This window comes from Strigops habroptila, chromosome W (genome assembly GCF_004027225.2).
Source record: "Strigops habroptila isolate Jane chromosome W, bStrHab1.2.pri, whole genome shotgun sequence".
NCBI lineage: Eukaryota > Metazoa > Chordata > Aves > Psittaciformes > Psittacidae > Strigops > Strigops habroptila.
The window spans coordinates 33,682,087-33,707,660 of record NC_044301.2 but is presented as its reverse complement, the minus strand read 5'-3'; the positions used below and the strand labels follow the sequence as shown (position 1 = coordinate 33,707,660).

Sequence of the window (25,574 nt, the reverse complement as noted above, 5' to 3'; positions counted from 1 at the left end):
TCCACCAACTAACAAGAAAGAAACACAAGCTTTCTTAGGTGTTGTGGGGTTCTGGAGAATGCACATCCCAAATTACAGTCTGATTGTAAGCCCTCTCTATCACGTGACCCGGAAGAAGAATGATTTCAAATGGGGCCCTGAGCAACAACATGCCTTTGAACAAATTAAACGAGAAATAGTTCATGCAGTAGCCCTTGGACCAGTCCGGACTGGGCCAGATGTGAAAAATGTGCTCTATACTGCAGCCGGGGAGAATGGTCCTACCTGGAGCCTCTGGCAGAAAGCTCCAGGGGAGACTCGAGGTCGACCCCTCGGCTTTTGGAGTCAGGGATATAAAGGATCCGAGGCCAGCTATACTCCCACTGAAAAAGAGATACTGGAAGCCTATGAAGGGGTTCGAGCGGCTTCAGAAGTGATTGGCACTGAAGCGCAGCTCCTCCTGGCACCCCGGTTGCCTGTGCTGGGCTGGATGTTCAAAGGCAGGGTCTCCTCCACACATCATGCAATGGATGCTACATGGAGTAAGTGGGCCGCACTAATTAGACAACGAGCTCGAATAGGAAATCCCAGTCGTCCAGGAATTCTAGAAGTCATCATGGACTGGCCAGAGGGCAAAGATTTTGGGATGTCACCAGAAGAGGAGGTGATGTGTGGTGAAGAGGCCCCACCATATAATGAACTGTCAGAGAGTGAAAAGCAGTATGCCTTGTTTACTGATGGGTCCTGCCATATTGTGGGAAAGCATTGGAGATGGAAGGCAGCTCTATGGAGTCCCCTGTGACAAGTTGCAGAAACTGCTGAAGGAGAGGGTGAATTGAGTCAGTTTGCAGAGGTGAAAGCCATCCAGCTGGCCTTGGACATTGCTGAACGAGAAAAATGGCCAGTACTTTATCTCTATACTGACTCATGGATGGTCGCAAACGCCCTGTGGGGGTGGTTGCAGCAATGGAAGCAGAGCAACTGGCAACGCAGAAGTAAACCCATCTGGGCTGCTGCATTGTGGCAAGATATCGCTGGTCGGGTGCAGAAGCCGGTGGTGAAGGTACGCCACGTAGATGCTCATGTACCCAAGAGTCGGGCCACTGAGGAACATCAGAACAACCAACAGGTGGATCAAGCTGCTAAGATTGAAGTGGCTCAGATGGACTTAGATTGGCAACATAAGGGTGAATTATTTTTAGCCTGGCAGACCCATGACACCTCAGGCCATCAAGGCAGTGATGCAACATATAGATGGGCTCGTGATCGAGAGGTGGACTTAACAATGGACACTATTGCCCAGGTTATTCACGAATGTGAAACGTGCTGCAATTAAGCAAGCCAAGCAGTTAAAGCCTCTCTGGTATGGAGGACGATGGCTGAAGTACAAGTATGGGGAGGCCTGGCAGATTGACTGTATCACACTCCCACCGACCCACCAAGGCAAGCGCTATGTGCTTACCATGGTGGAAGCAACCACCGGCTGGCTGGAAACATACGCTGTGCCCCACGCCACTGCCCGGAACACTATCCTGGGCCTTGAGAAACAAGTCTTGTGGCGACACGGCGCCCCAGAGAGAATTGAGTCAGACAACGGGACTCATTTCCGGAACAACCTCATAGACACTTGGGCCAAAGAGCATGGCACTGAGTGGGTATATCACATCCCCTACCATGCACCAGCCTCTGGGAAAATCGAACGGTACAATGGGCTGTTAAAAACTACCCTGAGAACAATGGGTGGTGGGACTTTCAAACACTGGGATACACATTTACCAAAAGCCACCTGGTTGGTTAACAGTAGGGGATCTGCCAACAGGGCTGGCTCAGCCCAATCAGAACTTTTACGTACTGTAGAGGGGGATAAAGTTCCTGTGGTGCACATAAAGAATTTGTTGGGGAAGACAGTCTGGGTTATTCCTGCTTCAGGTAAAGGCAAACCCACTCGTGGGGGTGCTTTTGCTCAGGGACCTTGATATACTTGGTGGGTAATGTGGGAAGATGGGGAAGTCCAATGTGTACCTCAAGGGGATTTGATTTTGGGGGAAAACAGCCAATGAACTCAACTGTATGCTGTTGCCTGCTCTATAACACTTTTATAGCCCACCAGCTAGATATCTTCAGGTCACCAGCAATTGACCCTGACTTCCCTCCGATCATCACCTCAACAAAGAATGAATTTTGAGGAAACCAGATGAGCTCAGCAGTGACCAGACGAGTTTGGCGGTATCATCAGCAGGCCACAACCCAACACTACATACCGTCCCTCCTGCCCTGAAAGACTATTACAAGAGATGGAGCCTGACATCATGGACTGGATGAATTCAGCAATTTTATAGGGATTGGTCCATGGACTAGGGAATGATATATTTCTCTTTGGGTGTGGGTGCATATATATGTGTATATATGGGACAGGGGCGATGGTGTGTTGAGAGATGTGGGATCTGAGCATGACGTGAATGGTATGGAATAAGGGGTGGATACTGTCCTGGGTTCAGCTGTAGCAGTCATTTTTCTCCTTCTTAGTAGCTGGTGCATTGCTGTGTTTTTGACTTTCAGCCTGGGAACAACGCTGATGTAACACTGATGTTTTTAGTTGTTGCTAAGTAATGTTTACTCCGAGCAAGGACTTTCTCAGTCTCATGCTTTGCCAGGGAGGAGGGGAAGCCGGGAGGAAGCAGAGACAGGACACCTGACCCAAACTGGCCAAAGGGGTATTCCATACCACAGCACGTCATGCCCACTATATAAACTGGGGGGAGTCACCCGGAAGGCCCAGATCACTGCTCAGGTCGGGCTGGGTATCGGTCGGTGGGTGGTGAGCAATTGTATCGTCTCCCCTTGTTATTTCACTAATCATTATTATCATTGGTGGTAGCAGTAGTGGTTTTGTATTATACCTTAGTTAGTGGACTGCTCTTATCTTAACCCATGGGAGTTACATTCTTTCGGTTCTCCTCCCCATCCCTCCGGGAGCGTGGGGAGGATGAAGAGGGGTATTGAGCAAGTGGCTGCGTGGTTCTGAGTTACTGGCTGGGCTCAAACCACGATACGTTATGACATGCAAAATTTCCACTTGGGCCATATCTTTTGGAGTAAATGAAGTTGTTTATTCTTAAAGAAGGGAGCAGAATAATCCTTTTGCATGCTGAGTGAAAGGAAACAGGCAGTCATGGAAGGAAATTCCCCTGTGTAAGGACAAGACCTGCAGCCACACAACCCCTTCATGGGCAGGCTGAAGAGCAGCTCTGGGCTCTTTTTGGGGAGTGAGAGCAAACACCTCCCAATTTGCCTCCTCCTGCAATGCCCGTGAGGGCCAGAAGTCCTCCCTGCTGCATCCCTGTGCCCCAGGGGCTGGATGCAGATGCTTTGCCCCCTCCTAGTGCTGAATGCCCTCCCCTGCCCTGGCAGGGGGGAGAAGTGTGGCTGCGGGTGCAGTGCTGGGGTACAGGGGGGTGGCTCTGTCGGGAGGGTCTCCGAAGAGCCTGGCAGGGTGTCCCCATGGCAAGGGTGCTGCAGTGCAGAGCCAGGACAGCCAAGCTGCTCACTGGAGGAGCAGCACCTTGAACAGGGGAGGAAGGCAATGACAGGGCTCAGATATGTTGGGAATCCTGCCCAGCGTTTTTCTCAGCTCTCTGGGATACCCTGGCAGGAGCGAGTCTGTGCACACAAGTTTCCTCCAGTCCTTGCCCTGGGAGAGATGTGGTGCAAATGGTGGGGTAAAGAGGCCCCATCCTGTCCCTGCTCCATTACCTCTTTGGTGCCAGGGGTCTCCTGCCAGCATAAGTCTAAGCGGTTCACTGCCCTGGATGAAGCACTGCAGCCCCTTGTACTGGACAGCTTGGCTCAGCTTCAAGGGGCAGAAGGTCACAATGAAGGGGACACCCATTCTTGGGGAGATGTAACCTTTTGTGGGGCTGATGAAATCCAGCTTGAAGCTCTCGATGTCCCACTTAAACCTTGCCAAGGAAAGCACAAGGATAGAAAAGAAGGATTAGCCACGGGGAGGCTGCGAAGGCAGTGTACTGTCTGTAAGTCTCTTGTGGGCTTTTCTGCCACATCTCAGGCATGATGCTGAGCCACCTGGCAATAAGGCTTCAGGCTGGGCAGGACTCACTACACCCATCTCTAAACAAGCTTTTGGTTGTATCCCCTTTGGTTTTACCCCCTTGCTAACTGCCAGGGCCTGAATGCACAGCCTTAGCTGCACGAGTCTTCACCAGGATGGAAAAGCAGAGGGGAACTATCTGGGCATGCTACAGCTCCACACAACCCTCATCCAAGCTCTCAGCCCTCTGAGGGGACAGGGTTCTGCATTACTTGACTCCCACGTCGCCCGTGTTCCGCATGACGATGCGCTGGCACGTGTAGCTCTGCTGCACCATGGCTCCAAAGCTGAGTTGGTCCTGGTCCAAGCTCATGAGGGTTCCCTGGCAGGAGCCCCACACCACGAAGAGGGAGCGCACCAGCCTGCTGCACTCCAGCAGCACTTCCCCAGTGAACGGCTGGATGCGGCGCTTCAGGGAGAAGGTCATCTCCACTTTGCAGGTGTCTCCTCTGGGCTTCAGGTTCAGCTCCTTGGTGGGCTTCAAGCAGAGAACCTGCTCGAAGAAATGAGTGGAGACTATTTCATCTGGCAAGCAAGCTGTGGATCCTCCCTCACTGGAGCCAGGGAAGAGTCTTCCAATTCCTGTTCTGTCTCCACCAACATTGCCCCAATCCCACTCATTCCCTCATAGGCATTCCTAGGTAACACCAAAGGTGTTTTCCTGTGATGTGTCCATCTGGACATGGTGAGCTCAACTCTGTCTTCTAAAGTAATTTCATGTAAGCTCCAACAGAGCTGTAACTCTTAAAGATCCATTCATCTCCCTCACCTTTCCAGATCTAAATATATATGGCTGCGTCCTAATGTATGTGTTGGTTGGGGAATTGTGCCACCTTCTCACTTCTGGCTCTTGGGGAGTCCTGACACCCAGCTCTGCTGAGGCATTCACACTGCAAGTATCTGCTGGCAGAGCAGTGCCAGCAGGGAGGACAGGGCAGGCACAGGCAGCCAGGGCAGCCCACAGCTGTCATTAGCTACTAACTCCCATGTGCAGCAGCTCATCGCTACCTGCAGGCACACCAAAGTGCTCTGCAGTGAAGGAAGGGGCCTTACCCCAGCTTCTTGCAGCTCTGGCATGGTGGACATGAGTCTGAGCTTAAAGGTGAGAGGGGCAGCACTGTTGTTGGCTATGGCAATGATCTTCACTGTCTGCCCAATGCAGAGGGCTCCCATCTTCACCACCTTTCCTGGTGGTTCCACAACGTCAATCTGAGGCAGGAGGGATTAATATCAAGAGAAAGGAAAGAAGGGGAAAAGGTTTTCTGCCACCCTCATGACAGAAACCGAAACCATGGTAGGCTGGGGAAGAGATGAGGAAATGAGAAAGCCATGCTGGCTGCCTGCCACCTGCAGTTTTAGGATCTGGATTTAATCTCACCTTCATTTCTATGCCACTTCCTCAGACCTCAACAGTCTGCTTGCAAAGTCCATTGATTTCAAAGGGGATGAGTTCACGGTAAGATACCACCTCTCTGGGGTAGAAGGTGATGGGCACCTCCACTGTCCCTCATGGGTGTAGGATGCATGCTGGGAAGTCCACCTTGAGGTGCATGGTGTTGGTGAATAAGCAGTTCAAACTGGCAGAAAGAACAGCAAAGAGGAGCAGAGGTGTCACAAGGCTGCGTGTGCTCAAACAACTACAAGGCTGCTTGGGGCTCTCCCATCTCCTCTCCCTACACCTTCAGGATTTCACCCACAGTGGTCACAAGGACATGGAGCAGGTATGTGCTAAGCAAGGGTCAAAGGAGCATGTGGAGATGTCTACCTCATATCCTTGTTTGCTTTGTTACTGATGACAAGGGTCTGCTGGGCAGGTGTCATCCCAGCATGGTAGATGAAGCAGGCTCCAAAGCTGAGTCTGGTGGTGAAGTGGACAATGGGCACTACCACAGAGGCCAGGAACACGCAGGTAAATGTGGGACCCTGGCTGATCTGGTGGGGTGAAAGACAGCATGAACCAGCTGAAAACATGGGAATAACAACCCCAAACACCAGAGACGGCTGAGGAAGAGGATGGGGGACAGCTGGCTGCAGTGACAATAAGGAAAAGTGAGTGCCAAAGGACCCCAGAATGGGAATAGAAGGTGGAAGGCTTGGTCTGAGAGGGAAAGGTTTCTGGAGAGTCACATCCCTGCTTTGTGCAGCCATGTGTTGGCAAGACCTTTCTGAGCTGTGGGACCCAACTCAGGAGGGTCCTGGCAAGGAGAAACAGCTCCATCCCCATGCACATCCAAGCCCCCCTCCTCCCACCCCCAAATTTGGGACAGAGAGGGCCTGGGGGATATGTCCTGCCACAAAAGTGCTTCCCAAAGTGGTCCTGGAGAAGCACTTATTAAAATACTCCATTCAGAAGCTGTCAGCCTCTTCATTTCAGCAACAGGAGCCTCTCTACCTCCTTCAGGCTCCTTAGTGACGGAGCTCACCTCAGCTCTGGGCTCCTGCTGCCAAGCTGCCACATGAGGAAGGCGAAGGTCCCATATGAAATGTTGGTGCCTCACCTGCAGGGTCAGCTTGATGTCCTTCAAAGAGCACATCTTCCGAAGGTGGAAAGCCAGCCGGGTCTCTGCTTTCCCCTCTTCCCACATGTGAGGAGCTCCTGACGGGCTGTGGGGCTGCTCAGCTCCCACAAGGAGAAGCTGAACTTGCTGGGATTGTGGATGCGGAAGATGTGCTCAACCTTCTAGTTGAGCTGCACCTGTGGGGAGAAGGTGGTGAGGATGAGGGGTTGGTGTGAGAGAAACAGTGTTGTTTTTGCATAATCGGGGATGGGGCTTTGTAATATTAAGGCTTTACAATATTAGAGCTTTAAGATCAATATTAAGGCTTTGCAATATTAAGATTTTTCAATACTGGGGCTGGGGCTAAGTTACTAAGGAAACAAAACAAAGGGTTTGAGATACCATAACTTAGAAGGACACACTCTGTGGTTAAAGACAATGTCATCTCTGGATGAAAGATACACTCTGTGGTTAAAAAGAATACTATCTTTGTACAACCTATGAAACTAAGCAGGTGCAGGCTGGTTAAACAGTAAGTTGGGTTCCACGTGTCTGCCAGAGAGTTATGAAATCAAACCATAAAAGGAGATAAATAAATAAGAGGAAGGGGTGTACAAAATCGAGTAAGGGGAGATGTAACCAGAGGTGGGACAGTTGGCATGAAGATTATACACGTCGGATAGACTGTAAACCTTGGAGTACGCAACCAATGGGGAAACAAGGGAGGGAACTTGTGGATGGGATAGGAAATATAAACCAAAGTTCTGCCTTTGCTATGTGTGCCTACTTGCTAGGACACCTGTTTTTACAAAAACATTAATAAATTGCTGCTTCACTGCTGTGTCTACCCTGAGCTTAAGTTTTTATCTAGAGATCATTTCTCACAGTTGGAGCACACACCAAGTGCTGGCCAGGCCAGCAAGTTCAGTAAGTTCTCCTCCCTAATGTGCTCCTGCATCTTTCCCACTCAGCTAATGACTTGTGTGAAAGTTCCACCTCCCTCCCTCTCGAGACCCGATTGTACCCATAAATAAAGAAAAACATTCCCTCTTGTTCAAACAGACCTGCAAAGCTCCTGGTTAAGGCCCAACCTGGCAGGGCTTCATGGGGCAAATGGTTGAGGGACCTGGTGCTGATCACCTCTTTGAGATCAATGACGTTGACCTCGTGTGCACTGAGCTCAGTGACACGGCCATTGCCGTCCTCGCACCCGACAGACACATTCATGATGTAGCCAGTGGCCTTGATATTCAAGGAAAGGGGCTGATTCTTCCTCTTGACATCACACTTGAGGTTGAACACCACCTCTCCTTCTAGTATTGGTGTGTAGAAGACTGTAATGGGAAGCCTGAGAAGACCCCTTTTTGCTCCGTTCACTGTCTCCCAGCTTTCTCGGCACCACGTTGCCTGTTCTATGCAGAGCAGCTGAGCAATGACTGTGGTGAAACCCCAGCCTGGGAGAAACCAGGAGCAGCACTCTGTCCTTCCAGGGAATGCCACTATGGAGGGAGCCCTGGGGAGAGCTGGTGAGGGTATGAGGATCCCAGGCAATAAACAGCAGAGGATACGACAAGGCAACTAATGCTGACCTTACTGCCTTGTCCATGTGCTGGAGGGCAGCGCTGCATTGAGACCCCGCTTCTGTCCCCAACACAGAGGAGAGCACTCACAGAGACCCCCAATCTCTCCATCTATATGACAAGAGTAACATCCTCTTTGCAGAGAGGAATCATCCAGCTCCCGTGACAGCAGCACAACATGGGTGCCACCAAACCGCCTCTTTGTCATTTCTGTGAGTAATTTCTGGGTAGGTGATCAAACACAACCCAACTACAGAGATTTGAGGAATTGCCACTTCCCAGCTGAGCCACAGTAACTGATACAGGATGCTCTTATCTTGCACCTCATAGCAAGCCAAAATGCAGCATCTTTTAAGCCACAGCAAAGCCGCCTGGAGCTAACGCGTTCTCCGTACACCCAGGGGGGCATGAGTGGGCACAGGGACATCCATGGTGGATCAGCAGAGGAGCTGGTGACCAATTACACTGCTTGGACTCCTGATCACAAGCCATGGCTGCAGCTTACAAAAAAAGAGCATCCATTTTCTGGCAGGGGATCCTGCAAAGCACAGCTACTTGTGTCAGCCTGTTGCTGTCCTCCACAATGGGCTTAAATGCTGCCTGCAGTGCTGCTTGTGAGCTTTGCTAAGACCATGCGTGGTGGGCTCTATCACTAAAGGACACAGGGAGAGAGGAGACCTTGCACGCTTAAGGCTGCTGGCTCAGGGGATCACAGGGTTAAAACCCAAACCCATGCTTTTGTCATCCGAACTAGAAGATCCAAAGCCTGAATTTCTCTAGGAAGGGAGCCTGGAAGATGGGGGTAACCTGGACACAGCCACTTTATGGAGAAACCGGCAGTTTCACAGTGTCCCCATTGAGAAGGGACCAAACAAGGCAGTTTCATGCTATTGCTGAGAGTCACCTGGTGACTGCCAAGGGGAGAAAGCCCCAAGAGCAAAATGGCAGGACAGGGTTTGGGAAGTGGGAGACGGAATGTGGCCTGTGAGCCCTGTTACCTTGACAGAGGAGCGATGGAGTCTGCCAGGGGTGCAGCTTTCACAGAGGCCTTGCACCCCTCGGAGAGGAGAGAGCTCTCTCTGAAAGCAAAGCTGAAGGCCTCCTTCTCACTGTTGATCAGATAGACAATCTAGTGTACCTTGTGCCCTGCAGAGAAGACAAAGCAGCAGATAAAACCTTTTGTTGCTCTGGCCACTGGGCCAGCACTGCCCACTGCCCTCCTGTGCTGGCTGAGACCCACAGGCCATATGCAGCAAGGACCATAGCCTGCAGCATGGCATGCTCAGAATGTCAATGTGGAAATACGCTTCTGACCCCCTGGGCTCCCCTGCCTCGCCCCCAGATCCCCTCTTGGGAACAGCCTCAAACACATGCTGTGGCCCTGACACACACCTTCCCCCGGCTTCTACAGTTGGGTGCCAGGAGCTGCAGGATATGCTCACAAGGGCCTGTTGCCATTTCCAGCTTCCTCGTTGCCGGAACAATGGGCATGCTGGGCCGCTGGAGTGTCCACATCTGAGCGTGCAAAGTCTAACCACAGTGCTCACCAATTAACAGCCGCTACAAGTTCAGGTGGGATCTGTCCATAGTCACTAGTGGGTCACTGGCTTTGCCCACCAACAGAACTGGGGCTGAAATGCTCTGCTCTGGGAATGTAAAGACCCAGAATGACTGTCACATCCAGATACCGGGGAATGAATTCAAACTTCATCTGTGGAAGAAAGAGGCTACCATTGTTTAAGCCCAGCCAGTAACACAGCACCACGCAGCTGCTCACTCACTCCCACCGCTTCTTCCCCGCTGCCGCCTAGGGGGATGTGGAGGAGAATAGAAAGAATGAAGAAAGTAAACCCCACGGGTTGAGATCAGAACGGTCCAGTAACTAAGCTATAATAGAAAACCACTACTACTATCACTAATAATAATGATACAGGAAGTAGAGAGGGGAGAGAATATAAAAGTAAAAAGGGAAAGGAAAAAAAAAAAAACAATAAACCCATGTGATGCCCAATACAATTACTCACCACCCGCCAACCGATACCCAGCTTGACCCAAGCAGCTATCTGGGCCTTCCGGGTAAGTCCCCCCAGTTTATATTCTGGGCATGATGAAGTGTGGCATGGAATACCCCTTTGGCTACTTTGGGTCAGGTGTCCTATCTCTGCTTCCTCCCGGCATCATGTGTCCCTCTTCACTGGCAGAGCATGAGAGACTGAAAAGTCCTTGATCGGGGTAAACATTACTTAGCAAGAACTAAAAACATTGGTGTTATCAGCGTTGTTCCCAGGCTAAAAGTCAAAACTACAGCACTGCACCAGCTACTAAGAAGGAGAAAAGTGACTGCTACAGCTGATAGACAATATCGACCCCTTATTCCATACCATTCATGTCATGCTCAGATCCCATATTTTAAAATGTACCATCGCTTTTGTCTCATATATATACACACACACATATATACACCCACACACAAACAAGAAGAGAGATATCATTCTTTAGTCCATAGACCAATCGCTATAAAGATGCTGAATTCATCCACTCCATGACATCAGGCTTCATCTCTTGTAACAGTCTTGCAGGGCAGGAGGGACGGTGTGTAGTGTTGGGTTGTTGCCTGCTGATGACACCGCCGAACTCGTCTGGTCACTGCTGAGCTCGTCTGGTTTCATCAAAGTTTATTCTTTGTTGAGGTGATGATCGGAGGGAAGTCAGGGTCAGTTGATGGTGACGTGAGGACAGTTCTGCTGCTGCTGGCTTTTCCCATGACTTTATTCTCTGCTGATGATCATGAGAGCACATATCTTCTTTTCAAAGGCAGAGTGGTGGAGATGGGCATCTAGCTGATGGGCTGTAGAAGTGTTATATAGCAGGCAACAGCATATAATTGAGTTCATTGGCTGTTTTCCCCCAAAATTAAATCCCCTTGAGGTACACACCGGACTTCCCCATCTTCCCTGTCGTGGTTTGAGCCCAGCCGATAACTCGGAACCACGCAGCCGCTCGCTCACTCCCCCTCTTCTTCCTCCCCCCGCTCCCAGAGGGATGGGGAGGAGAATCGAAAGAATGTAACTCCCACTGGTTGAGATAAGAACAGTCCAGTAACTAAAGTACCATACAAAACTACTGCTGCTACCACCAATAATAATGATAAGGAAAATAACAAGAGGAGAGGATACAATTGCTCACCACCTGCCGACCGATACCGAGCCCAACCCGAGAAGTGATCTGGGCCTTCCAGGTAACTCCCCCTGGTTTATATACTGGGCATGACGTGCCATGGTATCAAATACCCCTTCGGCTAGTTTGGGTCAGGTGTCCTGTCTCTGCTTCCTCCCGGCTTCCCCTCCTCCCTGGCAAAGCATGAGACTGAGAAAGTCCTTGGTCGGAGTAAACATTACTTAGCAACAACTAAAAACATCGGTGTTATCAGCGTTGTTCCCAGGCTGAAAGTTAAAAAACACAGCACTGTACCAGCTACTAAGAAGGAGAAAAATGACTGCTATAGTTGAACCCAGGACAGTATCCACCCCTTATTCCATACCATTCACGTCATGCTCAGATCCCACATCTCTCAACACACCATCACCCCTGTCCCATATATAGACATATATATACACCCACGCCCACACACAAAGAGAAAGATATCATTCCCTAGTCCATGGACCAATCCCTGTAAAATGTGCACCACAGGAACTTTATCCCCCTCTACAGTACGTAAAAGTTTTGATTGGGCTGGGCCAGCCCTGTTGGCAGATCCCCTAGTGTTGACCAACAAGGTGGATTTTGGTAAATGTGTATCCCAGTGTTTGAAAGTCCCACCACCCATTGCTCTCAGGGTACTTTTTAACAGTCCATTGTACTGCTCGATTTTCCCAGAGACTGGTGCATGACAGGGGATGTGATATACCCACTCAGTGCCATGCTCTTTGGCCCAAGTGTCTATAACGTCATTCCGGAAATGAGTCCCATTGTCTGACTCAATTCTCTCTGGGGGCCTGTATTGCCAAAAGACTTGTTTCTCAAGGCCCAGGATAGTGTTCCGGGCAGTGGCGTGGGACACAGCGTATGTTTCCAGCCAGCCGGTGGTTGCTTCCACCATGGTAAGCACATAGCGCTTGCCTTGGCGGGTCGGTGGGAGTGTGATATAGTCAATCTGCCAGGCCTCCCCATACTTGTACTTCAGCCATCGTCCTCCATACCAGAGAGGCTTTAACTGCTTGGCTTGCTGAATTGCAGCACATGTTTCACATTCATGAATAACCTGGGCAATAGTGTCCATTTTTAAGTCCACCCCTTGATCACGAGCCCATCTATATGTGGCATCTCTGCCTTGATGGCCAGAGGTGTCATGGGCCCACAGGGCTAAAAATAATTCACCCTTATGTTGCCAATCCAAGTCCATCTGAGCCACTTCAATCTTAGCAGCTTGATCCACCTGTTGGTTGTTCTGATGTTCCTCAGTGGCCCGACTCTTGGGTACATGAGCACCTATGTGACGTACCTTCACCACCGGCTTCTGCAACCGGGCAGCAATATCTTGCCACAGTGCAGCAGCCCAGATGAGTTTACCTCTGCATTGTCAGTTGCTCTGCTTCCATTGCTGTAACCACCCCCAGACGGCAGCAGCCCAGAATCTGAGATCAAGCGCAACAACTCTGAGAGCAAATAAATCAACATTGTGACGAGTGACTATCAATCCGAAACAATGAATGCTTATCACAAATACGATTAGACACACTCTGGTCAGATCTGTCATTATCTCAATACTTTGTGTGCCAAGTTGTGTGCCAAAAAGAACTGTTGTGGTTTAAGCCCAACTGGTAGCTCTGAACCATGCAGCCGCTCTCTCACTCCCCCCTGTTCTTCCTCCCCCCACTCCCAGAGGGATGGGGAGGAGAATCAAAAGAATGTAAATCCCATGGGTTGAGATCAGAACGGTCCAGTAACTAAGCTATAGTAGAAAACCACTACTACTATCACTAATAAAAATAATACGGGAAGTAACAAGGCAAGAGAATATAAAACTAAAAAGGGAAAGGAAAAAAACCCAAACCATAAACCCAAGTGATGCACAATACATTTGCTCTCCACCTGCCGACCGATACCCAGCCCGGCCCAAGCAGCTATCTGGGACTTCCGGGTAACTCCCCCCAGTTTATATAGTGGGCATGACATGTTGTGGTGTGGAATACCCCTTTGGCTAGTTTGGGTCAGGTGTCCTGTCTCTGCTTCCTCCCAGCTTCTCGTGCCCCTCCTAACTGGCAGAGCATGAGACTGCAAAGTCCTTGATCGGATTAAGCATTACTTAGCAACAACTAAAAACATCGGAGTGTTATGAAAACTGTTCTCAGACTAAAGCCAAAACACAGCACTGCACCAGCTACGAAGAAGGAGAAATATAAATGTTACAACTGAACCCAGGAGGACTGGCCAGAGGGCAAAGATTTTGGGATGTCACCTGAGGAGGAGGTGATGAGAGCTTAAGAGACCCCACCATACAATAAACTGTCAGGAGGTGAGAAGCAATATACCTCGTTTACTGGTGGGCCCTGCTGTATTGTGGGAAAGCATCAGAGATGGAAGGCAGCTGTATGGAGTCCCCTACAACAAGTTGCAGAAACTGCTGAAGGAGAGGGTGAATTGAGTCAGTTTGCAGAGGTGAAAGCCATCCAGCTGGCCTTGGACATTGCTGAACGAGAAAAATGGCCAGTACTTTATCTCTATACTGACTCCTGGATGGTGGCAAATGCCCTGTGGGGGTGGTTGCAGCAATGGAAGCAGAGCAACTGGCAATGCAGAGGTGAACCCATCTGGGCTGCTGCATTGTGGCAAGATATCGCTGCCCGGGTGCAGAACCTGGTGGTGAAGATACGCCACATAGATGATCATGTACCCAAGAATCGGGCCACTGAGGAACATCAGAAGAACCAATGGGTGGATCAGGCTGGTAAGATTGAAGTGACACTCGGGCCAAAGAGCATGGCATCGAGTGGGTATATCACATCCCCTGTCACGCAGCAGCCCCTGGGAAAATTGTACAATATAATGGGCTGTTAAATACTACACTGAGAGCAATGGATGGTGGGACTTTCAAACACTGGGATACACATTTACCAAAAGCCACCTGGTTGGTCACCATGAGGGGATCTGCCAACAGGGCTGGCCCAGCCCAATCAGAACTTTTACATACTGTAGAGGGAGATAAAGTTCCTTTGGTGCACGTAAAGAATATGTTGGGGAAGACAGTCTGGGTTATTCCTGCTTCAGGTAAAGGCAAACCCACTCGTGGGGTTGCTTTTGCTCAGGGACCTGGATATACTTGGTGGGTAATGCGGGAAGATGGGGAAGTCCGGTGTGTACCTCAAGGGGATTTAATTTTGGGGGAAAACAGCCAATGAACTCAATTATATGCTGTTGCCTGCTATATAACACTTCTACAGCCCATCAGCTAGATGCCCATCTCCACCACTCTGCCTTTGAAAAGAAGATATGTGCTCTCATGATCATCAGCAGAGAATAAAGTCATGGGAAAAGCCAGCAGCAGCAGAACTGTCCTCACGTCACCATCAACTGACCCTGACTTCCCTCCGATCATCACCTCAACAAAGAATAAACTTTGATGAAACCAGACGAGCTCAGCAGTGACCAGACGAGTTCGGCGGTGTCATCAGCAGGCAACAATCCAACACTACACACCGTCCCTCCTGCCCTGCAAGACTGTTACAAGAGATGGAGCCTGACATCATGGACTAGATGAATTCAGCATCTTTATAGGGATTGGTCTAAGGACTAAGGAATATCTCTCTTCTTGTTTGTGTGTGGGTGTATATATGTGTGTGTGTATATATATGAGACAAAAGCGATGGTACATTTTAAAATATGAGATCTGAGCATGACATGAATGGTATGGAATAAGGGGTCGATATTGTCTATCAGCTGTAGCAGTCATTTTTCTCCTTCTTAGTAGCTGGTGCAGTGATGTGGTTTTGAGTTTTAGCCTGGAAACAACGCTGATAACACACCAATGTTTTTAGTTCTTGCTAAGTAATGCTTACCCCGATCAAGGACTTTGCAGCCTCATGCTCTGCCAGTGAAGAGGGACACATGATGCCGGGAGGAAGCAGAGATAGGACACCTGACCCAAAGTAGCCAAAGGGGTATTCCACACCACAGCATGTCATGCCCACTATATAAACTGGGGGGAGTTACCCGGAAGGCCCAGATCGCTGCCTGGGTCGGGCTGAGTATCGATTGGCAGGTGGTGAGCAATTTTATTATCTCCCCTTGTTATTCCACTTATCATTATTATTATTGATGGTAGCAGTAGTGGTTTTTTATTATACCTTATTTACTGGACTGTTCTTATCTCAACCCGTGGGAGTTAGATTCTTTTGATTCTCCTCCCCACGCCTCTGGGAGAGGGGGCAGGAAGTACGCAGGGGAGTGAGAGAGCGGCTGTGTGGTTCTGAGTTACCGGCTCAGCTTAAACCACCACAGTGGACAGCTGCATAATTTCCTCTGTCTCCAAGGCAGCTATACCAAAAGCACATCGGTACTCTTTTGGGTCTTTGAAGTACCCTCTCCTGAGATAGTCTATGCCAAGGATGCATGGAGCCCCTGGACCAGTCACAATGGGGTGCTTTTGCCACTTCCTCCCAGTCAGGCTGATTTCAGCTTCCAGTACAGTCAACTCTTGGGATCCTCCTGTCACTCCAGAAATATAAATGGGTTCCACCCCTTGATTCTTTGATGGCATCAGGGTACACTGTGCACCGGCATCTACTAGAGCCTTATGCTTCTGTGGGACTGATGTGCCAGGCCATCTGATCCACACAGTCCAGTAAACCCGATTGTCCCTCTCTTCCACCTGGCTGGAGGCAGGGCCTGTCTAATAGCAATCATTAGATTCTCCACTTACGCCGTGTGGAAAGGGATTAGAATTCCTTATGCAAGGAGTTGGAGTAAAATAAGCTATTCCACTCCATCTGGGAAGCTGCTCATCAAAGACTGGAGCAGCAACTTTCTTGGGAGGATCATCCTTGACCATTGTTTTCGTCTTCATTTCATGCACCTGTTGCTCCAGAACTGAGGTAGGTTTTCCGTCCCACTTTTTCATGTCTTCTTCGTGATCCCGCAGGTAAAACCATAGGGTGCCCCATGGCACGTACCTCCTATATCTTCTCTCTCGGGCAATAGGGCACCTTCTGTCAATAGCTGAGATGTGGTTTGGTACATGTGGGGAGCTGGATAGATCGGATAGATCTTCTCTCAGTTGTTTGAACTCCTGGGTCAGGAGTTTTTCCACAGCTGAAATGATGGAAGGGGTGAGATTGTCTTCAAACTCTCAGAGTTGACGACTCACTTCATCCACTGTTGGTGCTGCTGCCTCACTCCAGGTCATCGATGCCAATGAGTGGGCATATATAAATTTCATGGGTCATATACATTTGATTTCCTCTGGATCTATGGGTGCATTCCCAGCATCCAGCCTACAACATATCATCTCTAAAATGGCTGATACCCTCAGGTACTGGAGGCCTTTCTCCATTGTGGTCCACTTGCCTGGGCAACATATCATCCTTACAGGGACACCTTTCCTTCACAGCTGCCAAGAGCTGCCTCCAGAGGCTGAGGGCTTGTTTCTCTTTCTCAATCACTTTGTCAATTCCTCCTTCCCTAGCAAGTGATCCCAGCTGCTTGGCTTCCCTACCTTCTAGTTTGTGACTGTTGGCCCCATTGTCCCAGCATTGGAGCAACCAGGTGACAATTTGCTCCCCTGGAAGATGGCTGAAATCTTTTCGCATATTCTGCAGATCGGTTGATGTCCAGGACTGAGTAGTTACCTCTTCCTCTTCCTCTTTTTCTTGTACTAATTCCTGTCTTTCCTCTCAGGTGTCGCCCCCTCTAGTTCTGGCATTGGGTCTTCTCCATCTTCCTTCACTGCATGAGTTGTTTTTCTTCCTTTTTGTTTTCTTTTCCTCTTGCTTATAGGGGCAACTGATATTGGCAGGGATTGGTCCTTTGTGTCAGCTGCAGTATCTTTCACTGGCATTGGAATGGCTGCTGTGCTCGCTGCTGGGGATGGAGCAGCTGCATTGTCTGTTGCTTTGCCATCAGATCCAGAGACTTTTTTTCCCCTCGAGGGTACTGGATAGTGTTGAGCAGGGCTTTGTAGGTGTAGGCCAAGCCCCAGCACGTTGCCATGATTTGTCCCTCTCTGGTATTGCCAGGACGACAGCACACCTTGTCTGTTTTACTAGTTTTTCTGCATTTTGCACTTTTTCAGGAGTGCACAGTTCAGGCATTGGAGGGGCCAACTGGCCCAGGTAATTGCCCATACGATCCCACACACCCTACCACTCATGACTGTCCAGCCTCAGGGAAAATCTCTTGGTGGTCCTCCTATATCATTGTCTCTAACCCTAGACAAGACCCGAGCCCGACCCTGTGTCTGGGAGTGGGTGGAAGAAAGTGGGGGGGAGTGAGAGAGCGGCTGCGTGGTTCTGAGTTACTGGCTGGGCTTAAACCACGACACCCTGCTTAACTTTCAAGATCAGATGAGATCGGGCATTCTCAGTGTGGTATGTCCTATGCAAAACACATGCAGCATATGCAGCAATGTGCTGGTTCCCAGCAAAAGGAGCAGGCTACTTTCAAGGGTACTCAAAGGATATTAAAAATCTTTAAAATTCTCAAATGCTGCTGTAAATAGCCTGGTGGGGGAGCGGAAGATGTGAGGGGATGTCTCCTTCATAGGTTAGCCCTCCAAAGGGGGGAAAAAAGAGGTGTAATTACTAAAAATTCCCATTACATGCCTCCCAATTATAGAGGTGATGGCCATGCTGAGAACGCAAGCCAGACCAGTTTCATGATCAATGAGTCTATTGTATTACAAGTCATTACCATACAGTGAAACGAGAACCTTAGCCCAGGCCCCAAAGCTGATAAACACTAAACCAGCAAATACTGGCTGTAAGGTGTGACATGCTGATACTCTGAGATCAAGAGCAACAAATCTGAGAGCAAATAAATCGACATTGTGACGAGTGACTGACTATTAATCAGAAACAATGAACGCTTATCACAAATACGATTAGACATACTCTGGTCAGATCTGTCATTATCTCAGTCCTTCCTGCCCCATGTTGGGCGCCACAAAGAACTGTTGTGGTTTAAGCTCAGTCAGTAACTCAGAACCACGCAGCTGCTCACTCACTCCCCCCCTTCTTCCCCCCTTTTGGCAGGATGGGAAGGAGATTAGAAAGAATGTAAATCCCATGGGTTGAGATAAGAACAGTCCAGTAACTAAGGTATAATACAAAACTACTACTGCTGCCACTAATAATAATGATAAGGGAAATAAGGGGAGAGAATATAAAACTAAAAGGGGAAAAGCAAAAAACAATAAATCCAAGCGATCCCCAATACAATTGCTCACCACCCGCCGACCAATACCCAGCCTGACCCGAGCAGCGATCTGAGCCTTCTGGGTAACTCCCCCCAGTTTATATACTGGGCATGACATGCTGTGGTATGGAATACCCCTTTGGCTACTTTGGGTTGGGTGTCCTGTCTCTGCTTCCTCCTGGCTTCTTGTGCCCCTCCTCACTGGCAGAGCATGAGACTGCAAAGTCCTCAATCAGGGTAAGCATTACTTAGCAACAACTAAAAACATCTGTGTGTTATCAGCACTGTTCTCAGACTAAAGTTGAAAACACAGCACTGCACCAGCTACTTGGCAGGAGAAAAATAATTGTTACAGCTGAATCCAGGATAGAGGCAAATGAAAGAACAAGGGTAAGGGGGGCGTGTGCAGCCTACCCCACGAAGAAACCCCAGGAACCTTCACCTTATGTTGCTGTGAGCTCAGAGACAGGCTGCTGTGCCTAAAACATGGCAAATATGGGGGACAGGGTGAGAACAGCTCCATCTGCCAGCTCGTATACACTGCAGACAAGGGTTTCTGCATGGTCTTGGCAAGCTCACAGTGAGATGGGACGCTCAGTAAGTGTAGACATAGCTGGTGTTAAGCTGGCAGATGTGTACTGCATCTACAGATCTATCTTCTCAATTGTCTGCACCCACCTCTGCTTTCTACCCTGGCTGGATCTAAGCTCTCTCTGTGAGGCAGAAGAAAGCCTCCTGTCTTTGTGGGGCTTCAGGGTCTCGTCAAGTCTACTGGAAGGAGTATGTGGAACCGATTTGGTTTATAGCCAGGAAGATCCTGGGAACACAAAGCAAAAAGGACTCCTAAGGTGATGTTGGGATGTCAACAACTCTGTCCTGTAGCAGGCATTAGGCACTGCGAGTCCTGGACGCCATCTGGAAGGCTTTATTTAGTATTGGGAACCAGGCTGGGAGCACAAATGTTTCACCTGCTTTCTAGGGAACCTGTTTGTGGCTCAGGTGGCTAAAAATTAGCAGCTATCCACAGAGAAATTAGCAGAGAAGTCAAACTCTTGTGTGTTGAAATGGTAAGATCAAGGGAAAAAGGTAAAATCAAGTCCAGGAAGACCCCTTTGGAAGATGGTGTTCTGTGCTGTGATTGCTGCCTTCACTGACCCTGTCTGATTGGTATCTCAAAGGAGCAAGAATGTTCTTCAAAGGGACAAAAGCTGTACTGGCCACAAAGCACAGGCTGGGGACACGTGGTCCTCATTGTGGAAAGGGACAAAGAGGACAAAAAACTGGTTAGTTGGTCTTCCCCAACCAGTTTGTTCCAGCCCCAAATCAGACTGGTGGCCAAGGGTCAGCAGAGCACAGACAAGGTACAGATGTGCCTTGGGGCTTGGAAGAGGAGCTGCAGAAGTCTCTGGACAAGGGGGATGATGAGGAGACCATCACCCACAGAAGCCATGCCCACACCTACCTGCTGCTCGTGCTGCACACTCCAGCCACCGCAAACACTGGTGTTGAGATCCAGCGTTGTCCCCTTTGTTCCCAGCAGCTCTGGGTTGCACCTTTTGGCAGTCAGGTAATCAGAGTCCTCCAGTTCAAAGTGGCAGATTGACATCAGGCTTCTCCCCTTCACAGCCACCTCTGGGCCCTTCTGATTTTGCTTCAGGCTAGGAATTCTAGGAAGAGAGGGACTGGTATTAGCCAGGCTGACGTTTCCAGCTGCTTGCCTGTCTCCTTGGGCAGTGTGCAGTGTTGCACCCTCTCTCTGTGCAAGCACTGAGCAGCAAATGAAACACAACTGCACTCCCTGCCATGGAGACAGCAGAGGTGAAACAGCACAAACAGGACCAGTGATGTGTCTGGAGACCAACTGCAGTGCAGAGGTTTCTCTGTAGATAAGGAGGCCGTGCTTGTCTGATAAAGGAAGCATAGCCAGAGACTGGCTGGCCCCTTGGCAGCATTTCTGGATCTCTATTTCCAGATTCTGCAACCTTCCAGGAGCTTCCTATTTCATATAATGTCTTTTCCCAGTGTCCCCATACCTGCTTCTACCAAGGCCAGGTGATAATCTTTCTTTGCTCCTGCATGTTGGTTATTTCTGCTGCCTCTCTGGGGCTGGCTGTCCCCAGGTCCGCACCCCCCCCCACCCCAGAGCTATTCCCATGACTATCCATCAGCAGCAGGAGTTGGAAAGTGCCTGGAGAACATGCAGCTCTCAAAGTCCCCCACGTGCACTGGAGAGAACTTGATGCAGAGGAGCTGCTCCTGGCCAGCAGGGATGGTGCCGCTGCAGGGCTCAACACAGAACAGTGGGGTGGCACTGCCGGTGTTCAGGGACCAGCTCAGGGAGGAGGAGATGTGCTCCAGCCCCTGGCCCGGCTGGCTCCAACAGCAGCTGGGCTGGAGCGTCACAGAGGCACCACAAGTGGAGGAGAGGGAATTCCCTGCAGGAAGGAAGAGGCTATAGCATGGTACGCTCAGGAGAAAATCCTTTGTTCCCAGCAACTCTGCCTCCTGCTGCAGGTGGACACAAGGGAGCTGGGATGCACTTGGAGCAGCTCTGGCCAAGCGCTTTCATCAGGAGGACTCCCAGTGAAGAACAGGCACAGTGGTCAGTTTGCTTTTTGCTTCTGTGCTACTGCTTGCTAAATCGGAATCCCAGAAAGTCCTGGGAGAGGTGAGACAGTGAGGACAGGAGGGAGAACAGGGTGGGGGGCAGCAAACACAGTGAAAAGGCCCCACAGAGACCCAGAGATCTGCTCAAATCAAAGCACACCCCTGAACATGGCTCTGGAAAGACACTTGGATGATGGACAGGAAGCTATGGTTACGTGAGCAAATTAAATGGGCCCAGGACCAAAGGCAGCAGCTTTACTCCTGCTGTTAAACTCTCTCCATCTCCAGGACTGGGGAGCTAGAGGCAAACTTCCGCAGAACCGTTCCTGGCCAGCATTCATTCCCAAATTATGCCCAGGATCTAACAGTGGAGATATCTGTGTTACAGCATCTGGGAGCATTTCTGGGTCCTGTTTCACATCCCAGCCGGCCTCAGTGCTTAGCATTGAGTGTGAAGTCCTGCTCCCCCATGGTCGCATTCCTGTGGGTCCATGAGTGACAGAGCTGCTGGGAGCAGGGGCTGTGCCTGCAGCAAACACTCCTGTGCCTGAGTGAGGAGGGTCAGCTTGAGACAGGGACTTTGCATTTGCCCTGGCCTGGGGGATCACACACAGACAGTCACTGCAGGTTAGCTAATTCCATGTTACACCAGCAGCTTTCCCAGTCTCAGAGACTTCCCAAAGGGGTGCCCTGATGTCCCCCTTCCCAGTCCTGCCCTGGGCTCAGCTCCCACGCAGAGCACAAGTGTCAGAGCAAGCACAGGAGGCTCTGAAAGGCAGAGAGGGGGGGCAAGGAGAAAGTCTCCAGCTGCAGCTGGGAAGATGCTGATGGAAGCAGATGACAGACAGGGATTAAAAAGCAAGTCGTGCTTGGAAGTGGACCTGTCTGTTCCCCAAGCCCTCAGCTACCAACTAAAACACCCCAGACATGCCCAGCTGCCCCACAGAGCCAGCGCCTTACCATCCAGACTGGGTGAGAACAGCTCCCTGGCACGGCTCACTGCCCTCTCATCCCCTACAGCCACCAGCCAGGGGTATTCCAGGGCCACGTTCCCTGTATTGGACACCTGGAAACTGAAAAGCAAGGGGGAAGAAAAAGAAAACATCCAATAAATACAAAGTGAGTAGGAAAGTAGCGCTCTACAGTGGACTCCTGGAACCCCTTTCTTTATGCTGAGCAGCATCTTCTTCCCCAGGCAACTCTGCCACATCCAGATCACTGCCCTGGGCTGCCCCAGACAAAGTATTTCAAAGTTTGGAAGTTAAAGAGGAAAGGGCATACATGGTGCCCAGGAGACTTCATCCAAGGGTCGTACTCTGGCCTTTATGTCTCAGTTTGACATTACTATGACTGCAAACTCATCCTCAACCAGATGAGGGCTGGCGACGTGCAAGGAGAGCAAAACTATGGTTGTTCTCAGCAGAAATTGAACCTTTCCTGGCACATCTTGGCAGGATGGTGGCCACCATCTCCTGCTTGGCTTTGGGTACAGATATATAGGTCCCAGCACCCAGCCAGGCCCTGGAAAGGATCAAACAATAAATGATCTGTTTAAAGGGAAGAACAGCAGGTGAGACTGGATGTAAAGTCCTAGGAAGGGATTCAGGTCCACATGTGCAGATCTGCAGGCCCCAGGATATGTGGAATCTGAAAGCTCAGACCCAGCAGGCAGCAGCACCTCCTCCAAGGCTGATGAGCCTGGTAGAAATGAGAAGAGATCTGGGTTAAGCAGAGGCTGGGTCAGCCCTGGGCAAAGCAGCTCCACTTGCAGGTCCCTGCCTGGCCTCCAGCACTCATGTGCACATCGTTGTCTGGAAGAGCAAGGTCTTTCTTGAACACAATCCTGTCCGTATCCAGCTTGACCTCGGCGTAGTCAACAACAACACTGAGGTGAAGCTCCACCTCGCGGCTGCTCTCCTCCAGGAGCTGGTTCAGGATCTGGCTTGATCACCTTCAAACAGAAGAAGGAAGAATCATTGAGCAGAGCTCAGAAAGCCAGGCTGAGTAAGGGAGTCTTTTGGCCTTCAAAATCAGCCACATACAGGGGCTAGAAAGGACCATTCCCATTTATTTCCCTGGAAAGATGGCAAAATGTGACCCTTTTCCTATAGGTTTTGTTTCTACCTATTGATCAAAGCCATCACCACCAGGACTGTGAATACACTCATGGGGACTATGACCAGATATCAGTCCCTGTGTTTCAATCCTGTAGTGTCTGACCTTTTTCCTGCACCCCTATAAATCCCACCAGGCTTCTAAATTAGGATTTCGTTCCCCTTCAGGAGCTCTGTAGATGAACCCCAAGACTGAACAAACCTAGAAAGCACCTTTTCATTCTTGTCTTAGGAGAAAGTGCTTTCCAGATGTCATGTGTGGGGCAACAGCCACAGTGGTGGGGGCTGGGGCTGGGCATTTTGGAATGGGAATGAACTCACTCAAAAGGTTTTGCTGATGCTCTGATGGGGAAGAAGTTAGGTTTACAGCTCTTATAATGGTTCAGAAACTAGGGAAGAACCATCACCCAAGGTAAGGCTGTTTGGCAATAACGATGGTAGAAGCAAGAGTTTCTGGAGATGACACTTCTCCTGCATGACTGCCCTACAGTGCCTGGGCTGCTCCATAATGAGATATCCCACATGCTACAGAGACCACAACCCAAAACTCTGGTATCAATGTAGGCAGAGCTCACCCACAATGCGCTACCCGGTGTGCACAGAAGAGCCCTGGTGTTGCTCTCCACTTCAAGAGACAGAGCACAGTGGATTTAACTCCTTGGTGAAGAGCCACTGAATCTGATGAAGAGATTTTAATACCATAAAATGTGATATCATCATAAACCATGACCTCCCATTGAACAGAAGCTGCAACACTTCAGCTTTTGGCAAAGACCCATAGTTTGCATGTGGCTCAACGTCTCCTGCCAAAAGAGTTCTCCATCTTGTGTGAGCACATCAGGTCACTGTGCATCCACTTCTCCCCTAAAACCACTGCTGGATGGATTCAGTGTCAGGAGGAAACAGGAGCTGCTGAGCCAGCAGAGGTGTTGGTTTGCTGCCATCAGCAGTTCGGTTCATAGAAGCTCAGTAGCTTTTGTTATTGTGCTTCTCACCTTCTTCTTCAGAGGCTGCGTGGCTGCCGAGCCCTTCCTGGCATCCACCCACTTGACGGTGTGCAGGTGGTCATCCCAGTCCGTCATCTGCTTTGGTGGCACTAGGAAGGTGATCCTCACCACCCTACACTTCACAGGGAGCATCCAGAAGGCAACTGTGACATCTGATTTCAAGGTCATTGGGATGTCCTTAGCACAGCCAGCATGGAGGTGTCCTACCTAGGGAGAACCAGAGAGCCAAGACCAAACTGGAATCACTGGCAAGGGCAGGACTGGAGAAGAGAAGCTGCGTGGAGACCTCATAGCAGCCTTCCAGAATCTGAAAGGGGCCTACAAGGATGCTGGAGAGGGACTCTTCATCAGGGACTGTAGCAATAGGATAAGGGGTGATGGGTTTAAACAGGGGAGATTTAGGTTAGATATAAGGAAGAAATTCTTTACTGTGAGGGTGGTGATGCACTGGCACAGGTTGCCCAGAGAATCTGTGGCTGCCCCATCCCTGGCAGTGTTGAAGGCCAGGTTGGACGGGGCTTGTAGCAACCAGATCTAGTGGAAGGTGTCCCAGCCCATGGCAGGGGTTTGGAACTAGATGATTTTAAGGCCCTTTCCAACCCAAACCATTCTATGATTCTGACTGACACCATCAGGAACCGGAGCAGGGAGCAGGTGATGCGGTTCGAGTGGCTGGCAGAGCTCCTGTTCCACTTCTCCCCCAGGTGAGCTGGGACAGCTCTGCCTTTCCCCGGGGTTCCAGCCCTGCACACTGGATCCCGGGAGCTGCCAGGGAGTCCCCACATGCCAGTGACAGCCCGTGTCAGTGCCACATAGGAGATGCCATCCCTCGCTTTGCTGGGGCAGAGCCAGCAGCCCTGCAGTAAAGACTGTGTGTTACAGGGTGTGGCATCTTTGGTTTGTACTTTCCTCTATTAAATCTCAGATAAATACACAGTGAGATGCAGGTTCCTGGTACAGCTGCTCACCTCATCAATCCCTTTGTTGGTCATGGCATAGGGTGTCCTGATATGACAGTCCCCAAACTGGATGTGACCCACTCTGGCAGCTGTTAAGAATGAGAACAAGAGATCTCAGCATGTAGTGAGGTCCATCTACCCCCCTTCCATGCACAGACACATGTATGTCCCACTCTTCCTTGCTCTAAGCCTTCCTCCAACCTTTGGTAGCCTGTCCTGGGTTCAGCTGTAACAGTTATTTTTCTCCTTCTTAGTAGCTGGTGCAGTGCTGTGTTTTCGACTTTAGTATGAGAACAATGCTGATAACACACCCAT

General features: G+C 50.1%; 1 pseudogene; it reads right to left on the bottom strand.

Moving 5' to 3' along the window:
- LOC115619006 overlaps positions 1–25,574 on the bottom strand; it is an 82,385-nt pseudogene that overhangs the window by 23,494 nt on the left and 33,317 nt on the right.